Source organism: Natrix helvetica (genome assembly GCF_964273705.1).
Source record: "Natrix helvetica genome assembly, chromosome: 2".
NCBI classification, from domain to species: Eukaryota; Metazoa; Chordata; class Lepidosauria; order Squamata; family Natricidae; genus Natrix; species Natrix helvetica.
In genome coordinates this window covers 262936074-262956310 of record NC_138552.1, presented here as the reverse complement: position 1 = coordinate 262956310, position 20237 = coordinate 262936074, and positions in this window count along the sequence as shown.

Genomic DNA, 20237 nt, shown 5'->3' with positions numbered 1-20237 from the left:
AGGACCCCTACTGATCCTAGCTGGAAGCTGTGTGGACTTTATTTTTTTAAATTCATCTGGGAATGAAAATGGTTGGCTGAGGAGCTTTTAAATGGTTTTTAAAAAGTCCAACTCTAAAGAGATGACAAAGGCATGCTATAATCTATTCCAAAAACTGATAGCAATCACTCTGTTTCTCTTTCCTCTGACACTTCAGAAGTGTAAAGTGCCAGGTCTAACCAAGTAATAACCTCAAGAGAGATGGCAGAGAGAAAACATTCTGGGTTAAGATAGTTCATTGTAACTTTCAACAGTAGTGGTGATATTAATGTCAAATTAAAAACAAAAAACCTTGCCCAAAGTGGAAGAGTGCCAGTGAGCGTTTGAAAAGCAACAAATGTTATCTGAGCTACAACTTTATCAATAATTGCTTAAGCAAAATATGAAATTATCATTTGGTGAGTTGCTCTCGAGTAATTCAGTCACAAATGTTCACACCTACCATTTTGCTCCCCCCCCCAACTATCCTCATACTCCTACTTAAACTCTCTTTAATTATTAGAATTATTCTTTCCTATTATTATTCTTTTAGCATGGTGGGGTAAGTTTGACTCTGGTGATAAATCACAGGGAACCAAATAATTTTCAGCTGCTTTGAAATGTTTCATTTTCTGCCAAGGTTCATGATGGTGAGCTTGTATTGTCCTGCTTTCTCCTGAATAAGAAACAGGGCAGATAGTGAAGTGACCATCATGCTAAGATGCAGCTCTAACCTTCATCCAAATATGAAACCAAAAAAATAATGCAGCCTTGAAATATCTTAATACAAAGTGATACACCTGTCTCTGTGCCTCAAGCATCAACTTAACAGCATGGGGTAAAAAACGCAACATCCTATTACATTCACATTTCTCTGTTGATGTGTTGAGATTCATATAGAGCCCTGGAATTAAGAACTCCAAAAGAGGTAAGCCGTTTTTATTTCTTTTTGTCTGTATTGGGTTCTCTCAGCCAAGGACTGATCATAATGAAAATATATGTCTTAAAATATACACTGGTATTTTCTGTTCTCTATCCGCCTTGCTCAAAGAATTCAAGAACTTTAGTCATTAGAGTTATTCAAGAAAAGTAATGTTTGTTTTCATTTCCTTTTTCTGAAGAGGGATCTTATCAATGTGAATTATTAATCAGTAGGAGAGACCACTACGCATAAAACAAAAGACCACACTTGACCTAGGTCCACTAACATGAACAGGAGGCTTTTTGTTTTTATCGTATTTCTCTCCAACTGCTTTTCCTTTACTCCTTACTGTACCTATCTCGAAAGTCCCCCTTTTCTCTGAAATTGAGGGGGATAGTTTATATCAGGGCTGTCAAACTCACGGCCCGTCAGCCGGATGCGTCACACACTGGCCACGCCCATACCCGGTTTAGCAAAGGGGGGGAAAAGTCCCGATATGTCACATGATGCTGCTGTGACGCTGCAGGTTTGACACCACTGTCTATATTAACAAAGCTTCACTTGTGCTTCCTTGGATCCAAATGATCATCCCAGTGAAGGATTATTTTACAAGTCAAGATCACTCCAATGTCTTCTGAAAAATAAATAATTCTATTGGGGATGAAAGCTGAGTTTGGGCCATGATCCTGCTCGCACAATTAATCTGACTAACGTAGGATTTCTACTATGATTTGGACATTTGAAGAAATTTACTAGCATCCTAAAGGTTAGCGGTTGTTACAATTGTAATTATGGAATGGAAAATCTGTAGCTAAGAGAGTGAGTTCCATTAAGACAGGCAGAATCAACTAGGGACTGTCTATAGCAATAATCCCCACAGAATAGAGAACATTTTTTTCTGAACTTGTCCAAGCCTTGTATTGTAGTTCTACTTTCCCTGAGTAAATAGAACTACAATTCTTGGTTATAGATAACTAACAACATCTCTTCCTGTTGATGGCTCAGAGGAGGACGTATTTATCAAGACAAAAAAGTCTTTTCTTTGATGTATTTATGATTAAATCATTCATAAAATTAAACAGTCTAATACAGTTAATTTGCTCCCACTGTTTGGGCTATGAAATTTCAGGGATTCCAATTCTTATTGTGAAAATTGGTTGTCCTTGAATGAGTTCACCAAAGACTTAAAGATTACATATTTGCATTTCTTTATCAGTAAAACAGGTCAACACAGTGGAGTTTTACACTTTAAATCCAGTCTACAGAGTCTATTTTCCCATCAGAATATAAAATAGTTATTCAAGTCCTTCAGGACTTCAAAGAAACCTTTCCTGCTCTGACCTTTTGTCAGACTGACCCAATGGTAACTATTACAATGCTTGTTCAACCATCCATTTTCTGACAGGAAGGAACAGGAAGCTAAGTTCCCTTCCTCAAACAGTCTAGGAGAGAGAGAACAATGTGTGTCTACTTTTGTGTGTATGTCTATGTATATATCAGTCTTTCTTCTCCAATAATCTTATTGGAGCTTTTCATCAATCCTATCCAAACCCAATATTTATATCAGTTGGCTTGGAAGGGTTTTTAGGTCATCCAACTCAGTCCATATGCCATAAGAAAAGGATTTGGTATTTATGAGGAATCACGACTGCAGTTACGTTATCTACATATAGTACACACTTATTAAAGCCAAGAAGTATATTGTACACAAACCCATTAACTCATTTAGCATAAAAATAATTCACAGAGGTGGGTGAGAATGATAAATGCCCATCAGCATTTTATTATGGGATAATACAGCATATTATGGAAGGAGATCATATCTCTGACGCTTCACATGAAGGGAAAAGGACTGCCCACAGGATCTAAACCCTGAAACTAATAAAGCTAATTCTTAATTGAAACTATTTAACTTAGGGAAAAAATGGTAAGAAGAATGGAATAATTGCAGTGGGGCTTAAAATCATACATGGTGGGTGTTTTGTACCATGTGCCTTATGTTATTTTTAATGTTACTCTGCATTTTTTAATACAATACAATACAATACAATACAATACAATACAATACAATACAATAGTAGAGTTGGAAGGGACCTTGGAGGTCTTCTAGTCCAACCCCCTGCCTAGGCAGGAAACCCTATACCGTTTCAGACAAATAGCTATCCAACATCTTCTTAAAAACTTCCAGTGTTGGGGCATTCACAACTTCTGGAGGCAAGCTGTTCCACTGATTAATTGTTCTAACTGTCAGGAAATTTCTCCTCAGTTCTAAGTTGCTTCTCTCCTTGATTAGTTTCCACCCATTGCTTCTTGTTCTACCCTCAGGTGCCTTGGAAATTAGTTTGACTTCCTCTTCTTTGTGGCAACCCCTGAGATATTGGAACAATGCTATCATGTCTCCCCTAGACCTTCTTTCTCTTAATTTAATTTATAATTAAATTAAATTATGGTCCAGAAATATCCCAGTTTTCTCCATGGCAGGGGTGTCAAACTCTATTCAATTGAGGACCGCATCAGGGTTGTGTTTGACCTCAGGGGGCTGGGGTGGGTGTGGCCAGGTGGGCATGGCCAGCTGAATGTTACTCATGTCAGGGGTACCTGTGGTAGCCCCAGCACTCTGCCAACCAAAATGGGCTCCCGAGCTCTGTTTTCACCTGCAATGGCCTCCTGCCATCGTTTTGGCTGGAAGAGACACCACGGGGTTGGTCCTTCACTGTTTCCAGGGTTACCCCGTGGGCCAGATCTAAGCACTCTGTGGGCCAAATGTGGCCCCCAGGCCTTGAGTTTGACACCTCTGCTCTAAAGGCTAGACATGCAAGAAATCTTCCATAACATAGTATATGATGGCTGGTCATCAGCAAGTTGTTAGAACTGAACTACAACCCTTTTTTACTTTGCCATTCCTTATTTACCCCTTGCCATTTCTGACGTCTCATCAATTTCTGCAACAACATGTTTTAAAATTACATTTCATAAACTCATCCATGAGTTCCACTGAATAGGTGTGATTCAGACAGTTCACACCTATTTGGGACAACCAATTGTTAACTTTCGAAGCAGTTCAGAGAACCAGTTGTTGGAAGAAATCTCATTTTGGTTTTTTCCACTTTACAGGGCTAATCCTGTAAGGAAGGCAGGAAGGAAACATTCTGGTGTTGTTTCTAACCTAATCTTTATTGCTCTGCTTAGAGAAACTGCCTCTCTGGTTAACTCTTATTACATTGTAACAGCTAAGGCGAAGCACCCATCAACGTGAGTGATGTTGAGCTGGCCACACTCACCCAGTCAGTTGACCACCGAGCCCTGCCTACAGCTGGTCATTAGGGCAGAGAACAGGTTGTTAAATCATTTGAACCCCACCAGTGAGTTAAACCCTTTAGCTTGACTTCCTTATTAAACAATAAACTTTGTTTGATCTGGAAAACACTTGGGGAGATCTGCATTGTAGTCCACAAAAGCCAACTTGGTGACTTTAGCCAGTCATTCTTTATCAATACTGGGAAGAAGGCAATGGCAAACCATTTCTGAAAATGTCCAGAAAAATAGCATGGACTCATCCACTGCAGCTACTAGAAGTCTAACCTGAAGAAACATACAGACAAAATTGAAACAGTGAAGATGAGCAGGGATAGATTTAAGGCAGAGAAGAATGAATACTGCTTTTGTACAATGTATAATGTGTATTACATATTGTTTCACACAATGTATAACACAGTGACCCAGGAATAGCATTTGCTGTCACCATAGTTTAGCTGTACACTGAGGCAGTGGTGGGATTCAAATAATTTAACAACCGGTTCACTGCCCTATTGATTTCTTCCAACAACTAGTTCACCAAACTGCTCAGAAACTTAACAACCGGTTCTTCTGAAAGGGTGCAAACTGGCTGAATCCCACCACTGCATTGATGACTACCAATTTGGGTGATTTAAAATTTATGCACAATGTTCCCTCTAAGGTGCGCGGCTGCGCGGCCGTGCACATGGCAAGAAAACACCGTGCAGCAGTTTTCAACTGCCGCACAGTGATTCTACTGCCACAGGCTCCAGAAGCTGGGGAAGTCCTTTGCAGGCGGCTAGAACTGGTTGCCCGCAAAGGACCTCCCCGGACTTGTTTTGATGAGCACTGGCCGACTGACGGTAGTTGTGAAGCCCCAAAGCCCCCGCCGCCACTGGAATAACTGGTGCCACCTCCTCCTTCTCTAACAGCACTGCCGGATTTGCTGCCTGGCGCTGCGGCTGAGGTGAAGCCGCCAAAGCTCCAGCCGGTATCCCCGCGCATGGCAGCGGCACCTCCCCCCTTGGCTTAGGCATTTGGTGAGATGTTATAGCAATAGGAATAGACTTCCTATTATCCCAAAAACAGGAACAGTCCACTTTAAATGAAGGTTATAAGCAGAAGGAAATAGACCATGAAGGGAGATGAGAATGTGACTACAAATGGACAAAGTATGAATGGAAAAACCAGGATAATTTTTTAGAATATTCCTTTGTTGCACAATAACCTATACTTGAGCTCGAAAGAACTAACCCCATGACCCAATCAAAAATATCATCATTGCAAAGGGCCAAAATAAACATATTTAGTATAGACAATAATTATAAAAGTAATTGTTGCGAAAACGAAATTCCATGTTTCTTAATTTATTAGAAAGTAGTAATTTATTAGAAGAAGTAACTGTCACATTTAAGGCTTAAAGATGTATAAATCTAAATAATAGATTTTTTTTTGTTCTTAAAATTTTTATTGGTTTAAAAAAAAATTACAAAGGAAAAAGGGTAAAAGGTTATGGAACATTTTGACAGCTACATCGTGCGGGTGTGTGTGTGTGTAGAAGCCCCTCCGGGTCTCGCAACTTTTACAAAAAGGAAAAGTAGAAAACTATAAACATTTACATAGATATTAGCAGTTTTAAGTTTAACCAAATCATCAGTATGTTTCAATCATTTTACTTTTGTCACTTCCTTAAAAATACATTGTAACAACATTTGGAATAGTGTTTCAATTCACTTTTGTGATCTGAGTCTTCTTGTTGTCTCCTCCCCCCCCCCCCGTCCACTGGCAGAGCCTCAGCCCCTCCCTGCTTTGTATCTTGTGTAGGATCCCCCACATCACCTAATAGAGCAGTATGTTTTTTCATGAAAGCCTCTGTTTCTGCAACTGTATTAATTCTAATTCTACTGCCCTCCCAAAAAATCAACATGCCTTCTGGTAACAGCCACCTGAACCAGATCCCGTTATTATATAATGTTTTTGCTAAGAAGGTATATTTCCTTCTCTTATCTCTTACTTTCTTTGGGATCTGCTTAAGAATGGCTATTTCTTTATCCTTATATTTTAATGGTCCTCCCCTTTGAGCTCCTAGAACCTCATCTCTTGTAGTTTTTCTAAGAAATTTAACATGAACTTCCCTTGGGACATAATGTCCCAAAAATCTAAATAATAGATTATTGGACAGTCAAATACTGAATGTGCAAAAAATTTGTATGCAATTTAAAATAAGAGGAAACATTTGGGACTTGAGTACTATTTCTAAGATGTGGTTTTGTTGTTTCTGAAACTTTATTTCTTTTCAAAATGAAAATATAACCATCCATTAACCTTAAAATTATCATTTATAATTTTGACAAAATTATATGACAAAATATCATATAATGTTGAATTATATTTGCAAGAACCAATATCCATACAGGAAATATATATGTATGAAATCTACAATAGAACATTTTAAAATTTAAAATTACAATTTTTAAAGAAAAGCCTCAGAAAAAGAATTATTTAATTTAGTTATTAATATTAAAAAACAAACAGTAAATGTTATTTTTTGAAAATGAAGACATAATTTAAAAATACCCTTTAGATGCCTTGAGACAACTACTTATTTCATAAAGAGAATATATTGATAAATAAAAATATCCCCACATTTCTATTTTTTTGTTCTTTCCAACACTATATCTCCATCAGGCTCTATAACCTGGTGCCTCATACAAAATCTTTATCTAAGACTCTCCTAAGCATATATTCTATATTCATTAATTTTATATTTTCCATCTAACCCTAGTTTATTCCTTCCATGAGGTTTCAGATCTGAAGCAATACTATAAAATTAAAATAACAGCAGGGCACAAATCTGCAGATGCATGTAACTGTGCATTAAAATACCTACTAGCTCCAGCCTTTATAAAGGTGGACCAATAAGCAAGCACCATCTGTCAATCAGATACTGTATATGCATTGTTGCTTTTAAAATATATTTTGTGTGAGATCCCCAAAAGGCAAGCTTGTATAGAGATTATTTTTAAAAAATGGATTTGAACTTCTGATCATCCAAGCTAAATGCTATACATCAGGGGTGTTAAACTCAAAGCCCGGGGGCCAGATCCAGCCCATGGGGTGCTTAGATCTGGCCTGTGGGGCCACCCTGGAAACAGCGAAAGACCGTCCCGCATTGCCTCTGCCAGCTAAAATAGCGCTTGGGAGGGCTGCGGGTAGAGCGTTGCAGAAAACAGTCACAACCTAGAACAGAGCTTGGGAGGGCCACAGGTGGCCCTCCCAAGCTCTGTTTTTGCTGGCAGAGGGTTGCAGGAGGCTGTCGCAGCCGAAAATGGAGCTCATGAGTTTGTTTTCTCTGGCAGAGCGCTCAGGCCATCATAGATGCCCCCCGGCATGAGTGACGTCAAGCTAACCACGCCCACCATTGCCATGCCCCTCCCCCCAAAGTCAAATGCAACCCTGATGTGGCCCTCAATGAAAACGAGTTTGACATCCCTTTATACATCAACCAGACTTAAGCAACCAATTTGTTTTGTTCTCCACCATGGTTTGCCTGAGAAATAGTGTGCACTGTTTGGAGAGAAGCAACTAAATAAACAGGTGGGATGAATCATAACCACTGCATATAAATAGATTATACAAATAAACAGAGCCACACCTTTTCGTCATAAACATAATGCAAAGTAATCACCTTACTGCCTTTCACGTTGCATTACAGCAAATGGAAACTAACGTGAGGCATATTAGTATAATCAGAATGGGAAATTGCTAATACAATTAGACTTTCACATTTTATTAAACCAGAGTGACAATATACATAAGAGGATGGCTCACTTTGCAATGCCTGGGGCAAGTGCATATTTCTATACTAATGAAATAGAAGATTATCTATGCAGCTTCTCAGGAACTATGAGGCCTCCTGTTACATGTAAATCACCTGGGAATCTGCAACAAGAATTTGATCTGAACTGAAATTATAATATATATTATGGCTTACCAGGAATTGAGATGGAGGATAGTTTATTTTTTATCCCAATAGCTTTGAGAGAATTCCAACTATGCAAAGCTGAACCACCTCAGCTCAAAGAAAGCTAGTAAGATATTCCTACAATTCATTAATTAGTGGCTGGAACAGCTCTCACACTTTCATGCATTCCTCTATTTTTTTAAACTTTGTTTGCTGCACTTTTCTTGTTACAGCTGAGACTATCATGTTCTACGAACTACTTACCTTTCCAAGCTTGGCATAGCCAAGAATTGCAAATAGGAAATTAAGGTTTTTCCCCCCACTCTAATGGGAAATTAGGGCTACGATAAGACATACGGTAACTGCTGCTAATGAAGGGTTTTTCAAGTGATGCTCACCTGCAGAGTGGGAGGATGTGGGAATAATCTTGGGAATCTTGGATGCATGGACTAATCAATTTTTGTGGATCTGATACATGCATACTTGGCTTAGTACGGCTATAATACCTACTCAGTTTGTACTATTTTTAAATTTTCTGCTGCAATATTTCTCAACCTCAGCAACTTTAGGAGGTATGGACTTCAACTTCCAGAATTCCTCAGCCAGCATGGATTTTGAAGTCCCCACGTCTTGAATTTGCTGAGGCTGAGAAAGAGTGTTCTGGGGTTACACCCTGAACTGCTGTTCGTCAAAGAAGGGAGAGGGCAAACAAGTATCCAGAATTTAGAAAATAGTGATACCTCTAGTATTGATACCTTGAAAGTTATTTAAACAAACTGATATATCACCACCTGCCCCCAACTAAATGTACACTTTCATGTATTTTACAGTGCTCTGAAACAAAATGCATCTTTGAATGCCCTTGATATTCCTACAGACTGCATTCTTCTGAAAGCTTGTTCACTCTTATTTACTCTGTCAAAATCTACACTTTCCTTCTTAGCTCACATATTAAATTCATGAGGCTGGTTGTCAGATCTGAAACCGGTTCTTATGGTTCAATATAGTAACAAATAATACTGATTATGTACTAGGCATATACTTTGTAATTATAATGTGCCTCAAACTTCATCTGACACACAGCATATTTAACAGCAATGATAATAAATTGCATTCACTGTGCTGTCCTTGCCTTCAAAGCTTCCCTCTCTGGATAGTGAGGGCTAGTCAGCCTGACAGCTGGGCATAGATGTTATTCAGTTTCATTGAAAATTCCTGCTTTCCCTACTCCCCATCCCCTCCTTTTTTCTTTTTGTCAGAATCAAAGATGATTCAGTTTAGAGAAAGATGTACCTTGTGGAAATAAATAAAAGAGGGCACACCGTTCTCCGTCAGCAGGCCATGCTAAATCAATAACACAAGCACTCCATCTTGTCCACCATTCAACTCCTTATTTATTCTCTTGTAAGATGTAAGAACACCTGCCTAGCAGCCCACTCCCATAATAAAGAGCTCTTGTTGTGAGGTGTCCTGTGTAGAGAATAATCCAGGACCGTTCTACCCACTCCTTTCTGGAGCTTCTCTGGCAGTGTGCCCGTAGAAGGTCTAAGGGTGTTAATATCCTTTACCTTCAGATCATATCAATTTGCATCCATTATCATGCCAAACAGAACACCTGGACTAAGCATCTTTCTCTCCCCCCCCCCATTTCAGTGGCCCAAGCTTATGGAACAAAATCAGCCAGGAGCGTTTTACTATTCTTCTGGCATACTTAAACAGTGACAGGAGGGGACAAAATACTCAGCACATGCAATCCAACCAAGGTGCTCTAAGAATCCTCAGGGAGGAAGAAATAAAAGTTGGCTTAAAAAAAACTTTGCAAAGTAGGTGTCACTTCTTCCAGCATCAGAAATCAAAACCACACGTGTCTCTGTTATTGATAGCTTCTTTGGATATTTTTAACAGAACAGCAACCTCATGGGATAAGCCAGAATGTCTTGGCCAGAATGGGTGAGGGAATTCTGCACTTAGGAGCTTAGTTAGAACAGTATTTCTCAACTTCGGTAACTTTAAGATGCGTGGACTTCAACTCCCAAAATACTCGAGCCAACATCTTAAAGTTACCGAAGTTGAGACATACTGCATTAGAGACAGTAATGCCTTCTCAGTCTATTGTTATCAGATATTAACAGATTAACAGAGTTGGAAGGGACCTTGTAGGTCATCTAGTCCAACCTCCCCCCCCGAGCAGGACACCCTACACCCATGATGGCGAACCTATGGCACGTGTGCCACAAGTGGCACGCGGGGCCATTTGTCAGGGCACGCAAGGCGCTGCCCTGTCAGCTGGCCAGCGCGCATGCGCGTGCTGGCCAGCTGAGTTCATCTTTTTAAAAGCTATTTTTCACCTTCCCCAGGCTCCAGAGGCTTTATAGGAGCTTGGGGAGAGCGAAAAGAGCCCCCCCTGCCCCCCCGGAGGCTTCAGGGACTGTCCCTGAAGCCTTCGGAACGCTTAAAACCACCCTCCGAGCAACCTGGAAGTCACTTCCGGTTTGCTCGGAGGGTGGTTTTAAGTGCTCCGAAGGCTTCAGGAAAGCCTCCGGACAGTCCCTGGAGCCTCCAGAGGGCCTCCAGGGGGTCGGGGGAGGTTCTTTTCACCCCCCCCCAGGCTCCTATAAAGCCCCTGGAGCCTGGGGAGGGAAAAAACATGTAAAAATGGGGGGGTCACACGTTGTGCACGCATTGCATTATGGGTGCGGCACGCCCGCACTCGCCCCTCCCTGCGCTCCCCCCACTTGTGGCACGCAAGCCAAAAAAGGTTCGCCATCACTGCCCTACACCATTTCTGACAAATAGCAGCCCAATCTCTTCTTGAAAGCCTCCAGTGATGAAGCTCCCACAACTTCTGAAGGCAAGCTGTTCCATTGGTTGTTTGTTCTTACTGTCAGAAAGTTCCTCCTTATTTAATACATGAACGTGTAATACGTGATGGTGCAGTGGTCAGAATGCAGTACTGCAGGCTATTTCTGCTGACTGCCAGCAGTTCGATTCTCACTGAGGTTGACACAGCCTTCTATCCTTCCGAGGTCAGTAAAACGAGGACCCAGATTTTGGGGGGCAATATGCGGACTCTGTAAACCGCTTAGAAAGGCTGAAAAGCATTACAAAGTGGTATATAAGTCTAAGTGCTATTGCTATTATTTCCATTGAAGGTTTTGAGAACATGCCATTTATTCCTACAATCTCTTTTTGTTTTTAATCCATCACTGATTTGTTAGTAGAGGTCTTTCTTCTCCCACCAGTAAGCAGACTCTGATTCCAAGGAAGCATGTGCCTCCCCAAATTTTAGCTAGGGCTAGAATCACTCCAGAAATTGCCCCATTCAATACTTTTTGCTATGATGGAAGGGGGAAAATTATTAAATATATCATAATTAATATTTCTAACATGATTTAATTAATTTTACTGCGATTTAACTGTAAATCGAATAGAACAAATTTATTTTTTACTCTAGCCTCAACCATTTTTTTTTGAATGAGCTTTCTAGCAGGTCAGTCAAAGACCTGCTATGGCTTCTGCATCAGAAGTTACACTGCTCTGGTGTAGCTGAAGAAAATATTAGGTGTGAAATAATGGTATTGCAGGCCTTTGACACTTCCACAAACACTAAGTTTAAAGTGAATATTTGGGATCTAGGAATATATTGTTTTCCGGTCCTTATTTCTCCACCCCCTGGCCTCTTTGCAATCTTTTCTTGCTAAACAGCAATTGCACCTCCTTCCTGCCAGTTTAATACTCCTGGCTAATTATCCTGAAATAAATCTCTTTCAAGTCTACATGCCAGCAGTTGTGGGATATGAACTGCTCTTTCAGCTCCCGGCTGCCTGTCACTCAAATGGGTCTCAGCTGCTGTTCCAAGTGATGAGTTTTAGCCTCCCGCTGGGATGATTCCCCCATCTACCCACTTCCAAGAGTATCTCCCTGGGCTTCACCATGCTTCTACCTGTTAACCTAATCTGGGATTTTCTTTTGCTAATGCCGTTATGTTGCAAGGAGGAAGAGGATTCATAGGAGAAAGATACTTTGTTAACCTTTTCCTAATTACCATTCAGGACTGACAGACCTGGAAAATGTGAGTGGGAGTCACTAGAAAGAATATTCAGGTTTTCAGTTCAATTTCAGGCCTATTTCAAAGCAAACATAATGTGTTTTTCCATTGCTGTACTTCCATATCCCTAGCCTCTATTCCCAACGTTGCGAATGATGGACAGTTTCTAACATATTATCATCCCATTTTGCTTGGAAATGAAACCAAACACACATCAGGAGTGACAGAAAGCTGCACACTTCGTGGAAATCTAAAGAGGAAGAAATACATTCTATCCTTTGATCTCCAAGTGCCCATGAACAAGAAAAAACTATGATAATAATCATAATTTCCCAAAAAGATTGTGTTTAATATTGCTGAGCTTTGATCTTTTAATGACATGTTGGAAAAGCCTTGGGAGAATGAGCCAAGAAAGGCTGCCTAAGGAACAAACAAGAGATAGCACAGCCTGCAGCTGGATAATGGGCGGGGGGAAAGACTCAAAAGAGAACTCCCTAGATTCTTGGGAATGTGGTGGTGCACTGGTTAGAATGCAGTATTGCAGGCTAATTCTGCTGACTGCTGGCTGTCAGAGTTCAGCAGAACAATTCTCACTGGCTCAGCTTTACATCCTTCCAAGATTAGTAAAATGAGGACCCAGATTGTTGGGGGTAATATGCTGACTGTGTAAACCGCTTACAGAGGGCTGTAAAGCACTGTGAAGCAGTATGTTAAGTCTAAGTGCTATTGCTAAAGAAAATGGCAGGAGAATTGTACTTTCAGGCTTGCAAGTTTCAGATAGTGTAGCTTTACAGTAAAGTCGAATAAGCTCATCTGGTCATCTTTCACCTCTGGTCTACCTAGTGAAACTGACATTCAGGGTGGACATCAAAAAATTCAGCAATGCGTTCTTTGCCCTGTTGCTGGGTGAGCGTGGCCATGGTAGGCGTGGCCTACTCGGTCTCCTGCACCACAGGGGGGGGGGAATGCATTTTTGCCTTCCGCAGGCTCTGGAGGCTTTCCTCAAACCTCTGGGATGGCCAAAACTGCTTCCCCCAGGCTCCAAGTACGCATGCCCAAGATGGTGTCCTGTCGCGTTTGAGGAGAGCTTTGGGGAGATGATTGTCCTTCTTGGGGCTTGCAGGGGGTATCCTATCCCATCGTTGGTTCCACGTACAGCTATGAGAACTTCCTGGGACCTCAGGGATACCCTTGAGCTGTGATGTCCTGCCTTGTAGCTGGAACGTCATGAGTGAAATGGGGTGGTTGGTGGTGAAACCAGAATGGAGAGCGTTGGTGGATACCGGTGTGGGTGTGGTCAGCAGCTTCGGTGGGACGCCCGGCCTGGGGTCTCTGCAACTGGCGTGGGTGTAGTCGGCGGCATTACCAACGCTTCATTGAGAGAGGGGTTCTTTCCCACTGCCTTGAAGAAGGCGGTGATGAGGCCCCTCCTTAAGAATCCTTCCCTGGACCCAGCTTCTTTAGCCAACTATCGTCCAGTCTCCAACCTTCGCTTTGTAGCACGTCATCTTCCCCAGTACCTGGATGAAGCTGTCTACCTGGATCCGTTTCAGTCAGGTTTCAGGCCCGGGTACAGCACGGAGACGGCATTGGTCACATTGGTCGATGATCTCTGGTGTGCCTGGGACAGGGACTGCTCCTCTGTCCTGGTCCTATTAGACCTCTTGGCGGCTTTCGATACCATCAACCATGGTATCCTACTGCAACGACTCGGGGAGTTGGGAGTGGGGGGCACCGTTTTACAGTGGTTCTCCTCCTACTTGTCGGATCAATCACACTTCATGGTGACTGGAGGGCAGGGATCGACCCCGAGGCGCATCACTTGTGGGGTGCCCCAGGGGTCAGTTCTCTCACCCCTCCTGTTCAACATATATATGAAACTGCTGGGCGAGATCATCTGTGGTTTTGGGGTACGGTATCATCAATATGCTGATGATACCCAACTTTTCATTTCTACCCCAAACCACCCAAACAATGCCCTCAATGTGATGTCCCGATGCCTGGAGGCTGTGCAGATCTGGATGGGGAGGAACAGGCTCAAGCTCAATCCCTCCAAGACTAAGTGACTGTGGTTTCCGTCATCCCGATTTGTGCATCTTGTCCCATTTTTGATGATAGGGGGAGAAATTTTAGACCTCTCAGAGAGGCCCCGCAATCTGGGAGTCCTCCTGGACACGTGGCTTAGTTTAGAAGAACACCTGATGGCTGTGACCAGGGGCGCCTTTTACCAGGTTCGCCTGGTACGTCAGTTGTACCCCTTCCTGGATCGGGATGCTCTATGCACAGTCACTCATGCTGTCATCCTTTCTCGCCTGGACTACTGCAACGCTCTCTACCTGGGGCTGCCCTTGAAGAGTACCCGGAGGCTTCAGCTGGTCCAGAATGTGGCCACGTGAGTTATCATGGGGGTACCTAGGTGCTCCCATGTTACACTCCTTTTAGGCGGCCTGCACTTGTTGCCGGTTGTTTTCCGGGTGTGATTCATGGTACTAATTATGACCTTTAAAGCGCTCCATGACTTAGGCCCAGGGTACCTGCGAGACCACCTATTGCCACCAGTAGCCTCCCACTGTCCAGTACAATCCCACAGAGTTGGCCTCCTCAGGGTGCCGTTGGCCAGATAGTGTCGGCTGGCAACCCCCAGGGGGAGAGCCTTCTCTGTGGGAGCACCTTCCCTCTGGAATGAGCTGCCCCCAGAGCTTCGCATAATCCCCGACCTCCCGTCCTTCCAACGTAGCCTAAAAAGTTGGCTTTTCCAGCAAGCTGGCCTGGCCTGTTAATTTTATCTAATTTTTAAAATATTATTGTTATATTAATTGGGTTTGTTTTTTTGGATACTTATCTAATTCTCTTTTAACTTTTGTGATATGTGTTTTTTAATGTTGTACACTGCCCTGAGTCTTTTGGAGAAGGGCGGCATATAAATCCAATAAATCCAAATCCAATCCAAATCCAGAGGTTGTCCGGACACTGGAAATTGGCCCATTTCCAGCCTTCCAGAACTTCCGGCAGGCCCATTTCCCCCCTCCCAAGTCTCTGTGCAGGCCCTGCACTTACCTCGCATTCAAACAGGCTGTGTGGAGACTCCTGGGAGGGGAGGAGAAGGGGAGGAGAACGGAAGGAGAAGCATGGGCAGGGCCAGCGAGGGGTGGGATTTGGGGGTTCTCCGAACCAGGCATAATGTTAGCTACAGATTCTCCAGAACCCGGGCAAACCCGTAGCAGCCCACCGCTGCTGACATCAATATTGCAATCTGAAACTACAATTCTCCTGCCATTTCTCTCCTACTATATTATCATTTTGTCTTTCTTTTGTTCTTCTTTCCTCCCTGCATCTTCAATTTTTCTTTGCATTCTTCTACTTTTAGCTTATATTATTTTTACTGTTTTAATTGTAATTAAACAATTTTAACAAAATTACTATTTTTTTAAAGAAAAGAGGAAAACTGTGTAACTCCTCTCAGCCAATTGTCCCCCATTTGTCCACAATCCCTCAGGGAATGATCTGTAGCATTAAGAGTACCATGAAGCTGGGCACTTTTGTGATATGTAGAATAAGCAGTGTAATTATTAGACTGGTTGTTTGTTAAATCTTATCTGCAATGAAATCATAGTTTTAGACAGGCAGCGGGAGAGGGCATGGTCACATGACTTGTTTGATCATTTTAAGGAGTAATAATAATAATAATAATAATAAATTTGGATTTATTAGCCGCTCCCTTTCCAAGTAGGACTCGGGGCGGCGTACAATGGAGCATATAACATAAAATACATAACAACACCAAACGTACATACATACACAACACATATACATATACACGGAGGAGGAAACAAATTACATCAATAGACAGTTAAAAATCTACTTTAAAATACCCCAATTGTAAAAACCCAATAAAATTAATATTTAAGAACAATTTAAAAAACAGTTTGGAGGAATGGGAAAATTACGATTGCGATTGAGCCAGGCCGGATAATTGAAAGAGGTGGGTCTTCAGCTGTACACGGAAGGAGCGGAGATCGGAAGTAATCCTGATGTCACGGGGGAGGTCATTCCATAGGGCTGGGCCCATCACAGAGAAGGCTCTGCTCCTGGGTGTCGCCCCCCGACACTGTTTGGCGGACGGCACCCGGAGAAGTCCCTCTCTGTGTGAGCGAATTGGTCGTAGGGATGTGTAACAATACTGCATAGCTTCAGAACTCTTTTGAGGTTATTAATCCTATAAAATTCCCATTGAACAGCTTCAGTGCAATACCCCCATATAGGTTGGATGGCATAGCTGTGTCTCAGATGTAAGCAACTGCATGTAGACACAAGTGTAAACAGCAGTTTGCCTAACAGGCTTGAGTTGGTGTACCCACAAAAAAATATAGATTTGCATTTATTCTGGAGATCAGTTGGGCAGAGGGAGAAATTTTGTGTTTATATTTCTTTAAACCACGAGCAAATTTGAAGGTGTTACTCATATCAAATATCATACCATATCAAATATCAGAGAATCCATCACATCGCAAAGCACAATCACAACATTTTCTGCATAAAAGCCAGTTGCAACAATATTTGCAACTCTGCAATGTTACACTTAAAACACTTAGAAAGTCCATCAAATATTGAGCTGCCTTCCAGAACTCTCAGAAATAATGATAAGACAGACACTTGTTTCAAACTGATGCATAAAATTGCTTCAGAAATTTGAATTGAAGTGGCGGTTCAGTTGAATCTTCTTGGAATCAAAATCACCCCGTTGAAATTTCACACAGTTCTAAAGTCAATGATGCTGTAGCTTGAATTGCATGAATAGTATAATGTAGTCAGAGTTAAACTGTTGTCTCACGGAAACCAGATGTATATGAAAACTCAATCATGAAATTCTCTGCCTAATCCATTTTACAAGGTTGACTGTAAAGATAAAATGGGTAACACTTGGACATTCTGCTCTGAACTCCTTGGCAGAATTATCAGCCAAAACGATAAGTGAAAGCAGAGCATTCTGCAGAAATGAAATAAGTTTTGAAACACAACTAAGCTTTGCAATGCTTGGGAGCATATCACAGGTCTTTGCAAGCTTATTAGCCAAATACTCTGCAAAAAATGTTAGCATTTTAGTTAGCATTGTTAGTTTCTTAGGCTAAATTGTGCAGTAGCTGAAACTGGCCTCACAAGTTCAGCTCTTTATTACAGACTGTTTACAATTTCAACAGAGGAATTCAAAACGCTGAATTTTCAAATTGGAGAGACAAGAAAGAATATGAATTTTGGATTGTGTGTCATAACAAGAACTTGTGGTAAATTTGTCACTCTGCCCAAGCGACCTGTGTAACTTCCCTTTTGTCAACTCATGTCCTATTTACATTCTCAACTCACATTAGGAAGCTTTTGCTTCTTAAATGTTCATAGAGATCGGCTTACTAATTATTAATGGAATATTGGGTATATCTGGAAAGTAAACTTTAAAATGGTGTTTGCAGCAATTTGATAAGGAGGAAGGAGAGCATAAGGTCTTTATTTAAATTGGATTACTTTCATCACCTCACTATATGTCTGGATTCACATAAAATTGTAAGTTAGGCTAGAAAGGAAAAGTTTGCCAACATGTTGTGAAAGTCTAATTTAGAAATCCCTCCAGCTTGTCTCTATATCATTGTGCTGAGTTATTTCTTATATTTTATCCTAATCCAATCAATTTATCCATAAACTGCCCAGAGTCACCAAGGAGTTGAGCAAGCTTTGAAATTGGAATAAATAAATGAACAAATACTGTCTGTCTTATTTCTTATCCTAACTCTTCCAGATTTCTCCATGTAACTGTTTATAAGATATTTCTAATTTTGAGCAGATCCATAGATTCTTAGCTAGCTGCCTGAGAAGTCTGATTACCTGAAGACAAGAAGAGACTAACAGATTAACAGAGTTGGAAGGGACCTTGTAGGTCATCTAGTCCAACCCCCCCTCACACACACACACATCCAAGCAGGAGACCCTACATCATTTCTGACAAATGGCAGTCCAGGCTCTTCTCAAAAGCTTCCAGTGATGAAGCTCCACAACTTCTGAAGACAACTTCTGTTTCACATGTTGACTGTTTTCAATGTCAAAAAAGTTCTCCTTATTTCCAGGTTGAATCTCTCATCGATCTTTGGGTGCCCTGGAAAACACCCTGACTCCATCCTCCATGGCAGCCTCTCAAATATTGGAAGGCTGCTAACATGTCTCCCCTGGTCTTTCTCTTCACTAGATTAGCCATGCCCAGTTCCTGCAACCGTTCATCGTATGTTTCAGCCTCCAGTCCCCTCATCATCTTGGTTGCTCTTCCCTGCACTCTTTTTAGATTCTCAACATCTTTTTATAGTGCGGTGACCAAAACTGGATGAAGGATTCTAGGTGTGGTCTTACCAAGGCTTTATACAGTGGTATTAGTACCTCACTTGATCTTGATTGTATCCCTCTGTTAATTTAGGATTGCATGATGCATATGAGAACAATGAATATCTGTTATGGAGGACCTTCCCGATCGATAAAGGCTCTGCCTGCAGATCAAAAAAAACGCAGGGGACTTGAATCTCATGGAGAGGTTCATGGTTGAGAAACTCTCCACTGTCAAGATTTACAATACAATACAATACAATACAATACAATACAATACAATACAATACAATACAATACAATACAATACAATAGTAGAGTTGGAAGGGACCTTGGAGGTCTTCTAGTCCAACCCCCTGCCTAGGCAGGAAACCCTATACCGTTTCAGACAAATAGCTATCCAACATCTTCTTAAAGACTTCCAGTGTTGGGGCATTCACAACTTCTGGAGGCAAGCTGTTCCACTGATTAATTGTTCTCACTGTCAGGAAATTTCTCCTCAGTTCTAAGTTGCTTCTCTCCTTGATTAGTTTCCACCCATTGCTTCTTGTTCTACCCTCAGGTGCTTTGGAGAATAGTTTGACTCCCTCTTCTTTGTGGCAACCTCTGAGATATTGGAATAATGCTATCATGTCTCCCCTAGTCCTTCTTTCTCTTAAGCTAAACATACCCAGTTCCTGCAACCGTTCTTCATATGTTTTAGTCTCCAGTCCCTCCAGTCTCTAATCATCTTTGTTGCTCTTCTCTGCACTCTTTCTAGAGTCTCCACATCTTTTTTACATCGTGGCGACCAGAACTGAATGCAGTATTCCAAGTGTGGCCTTACCAAGGCATTATAAAGTGGTATTAACACTTCACGTGATCTTGATTCTATCCCTCTGTTGATGCAGCCTAGAACTGTGTTGGCTTTTTTGGCAGCTGCTGCACACTGCTGGCTCATATTTAAATGGTTGTCCACTAGGACTCCAAGATCCCTTTCACAGTTACTACTACTGAGTAAGGTATCACCTATACTGTACCTGTGCATTCCGTTTTTGTTGCCTAAATGTAGAACCTTACTCTTTTCACCATTGAATTTCATTTTATTAGATAGTGCCCAATGTTCAAGTTTGTCAAGATCCTTCTGTATCTTAAGCCTATCTTCTGGAGTGTTGGCTATTCCTGCCAGCTTGGTATCATCTGCAAATTTGATGAGTTCCCCATTTATTCCCTCATCCAAGTCATTGATGAAGATGTTGAAGAGTACTGGGCCTAAAACAGAGCCTTGGGGTACTCCACTGCATACTTCCCTCCATGTAGATGCAGTTCCATTGAGAACTACACGTTGAGTGCGGTTGGTCAGCCAGTTACGAATCCAAATGCTTGGCATAATGTCATTTATTGTTGGCCTTTCAATGGTGCACCTATTGCTTCTGTAACTGAGTCAATCAACCTTGTTGCTGGTCATCCTCTTCTCTTTCCTTTAACCTTTTCCAGTATTAGAGCCTTTTCCTGAGGACTAGTTTGTTGCAAAATATGTCTGAACAATTTGAGCTTGCTCATTTGTTCAGAGATCCATTTGTTTGCTTTTTGGCTGTCCATATCATTGATGATGATGATAGAAAGAGGCAATAATATAGTGCAGGGGTGTCCAAACTTGGGAACTTTAA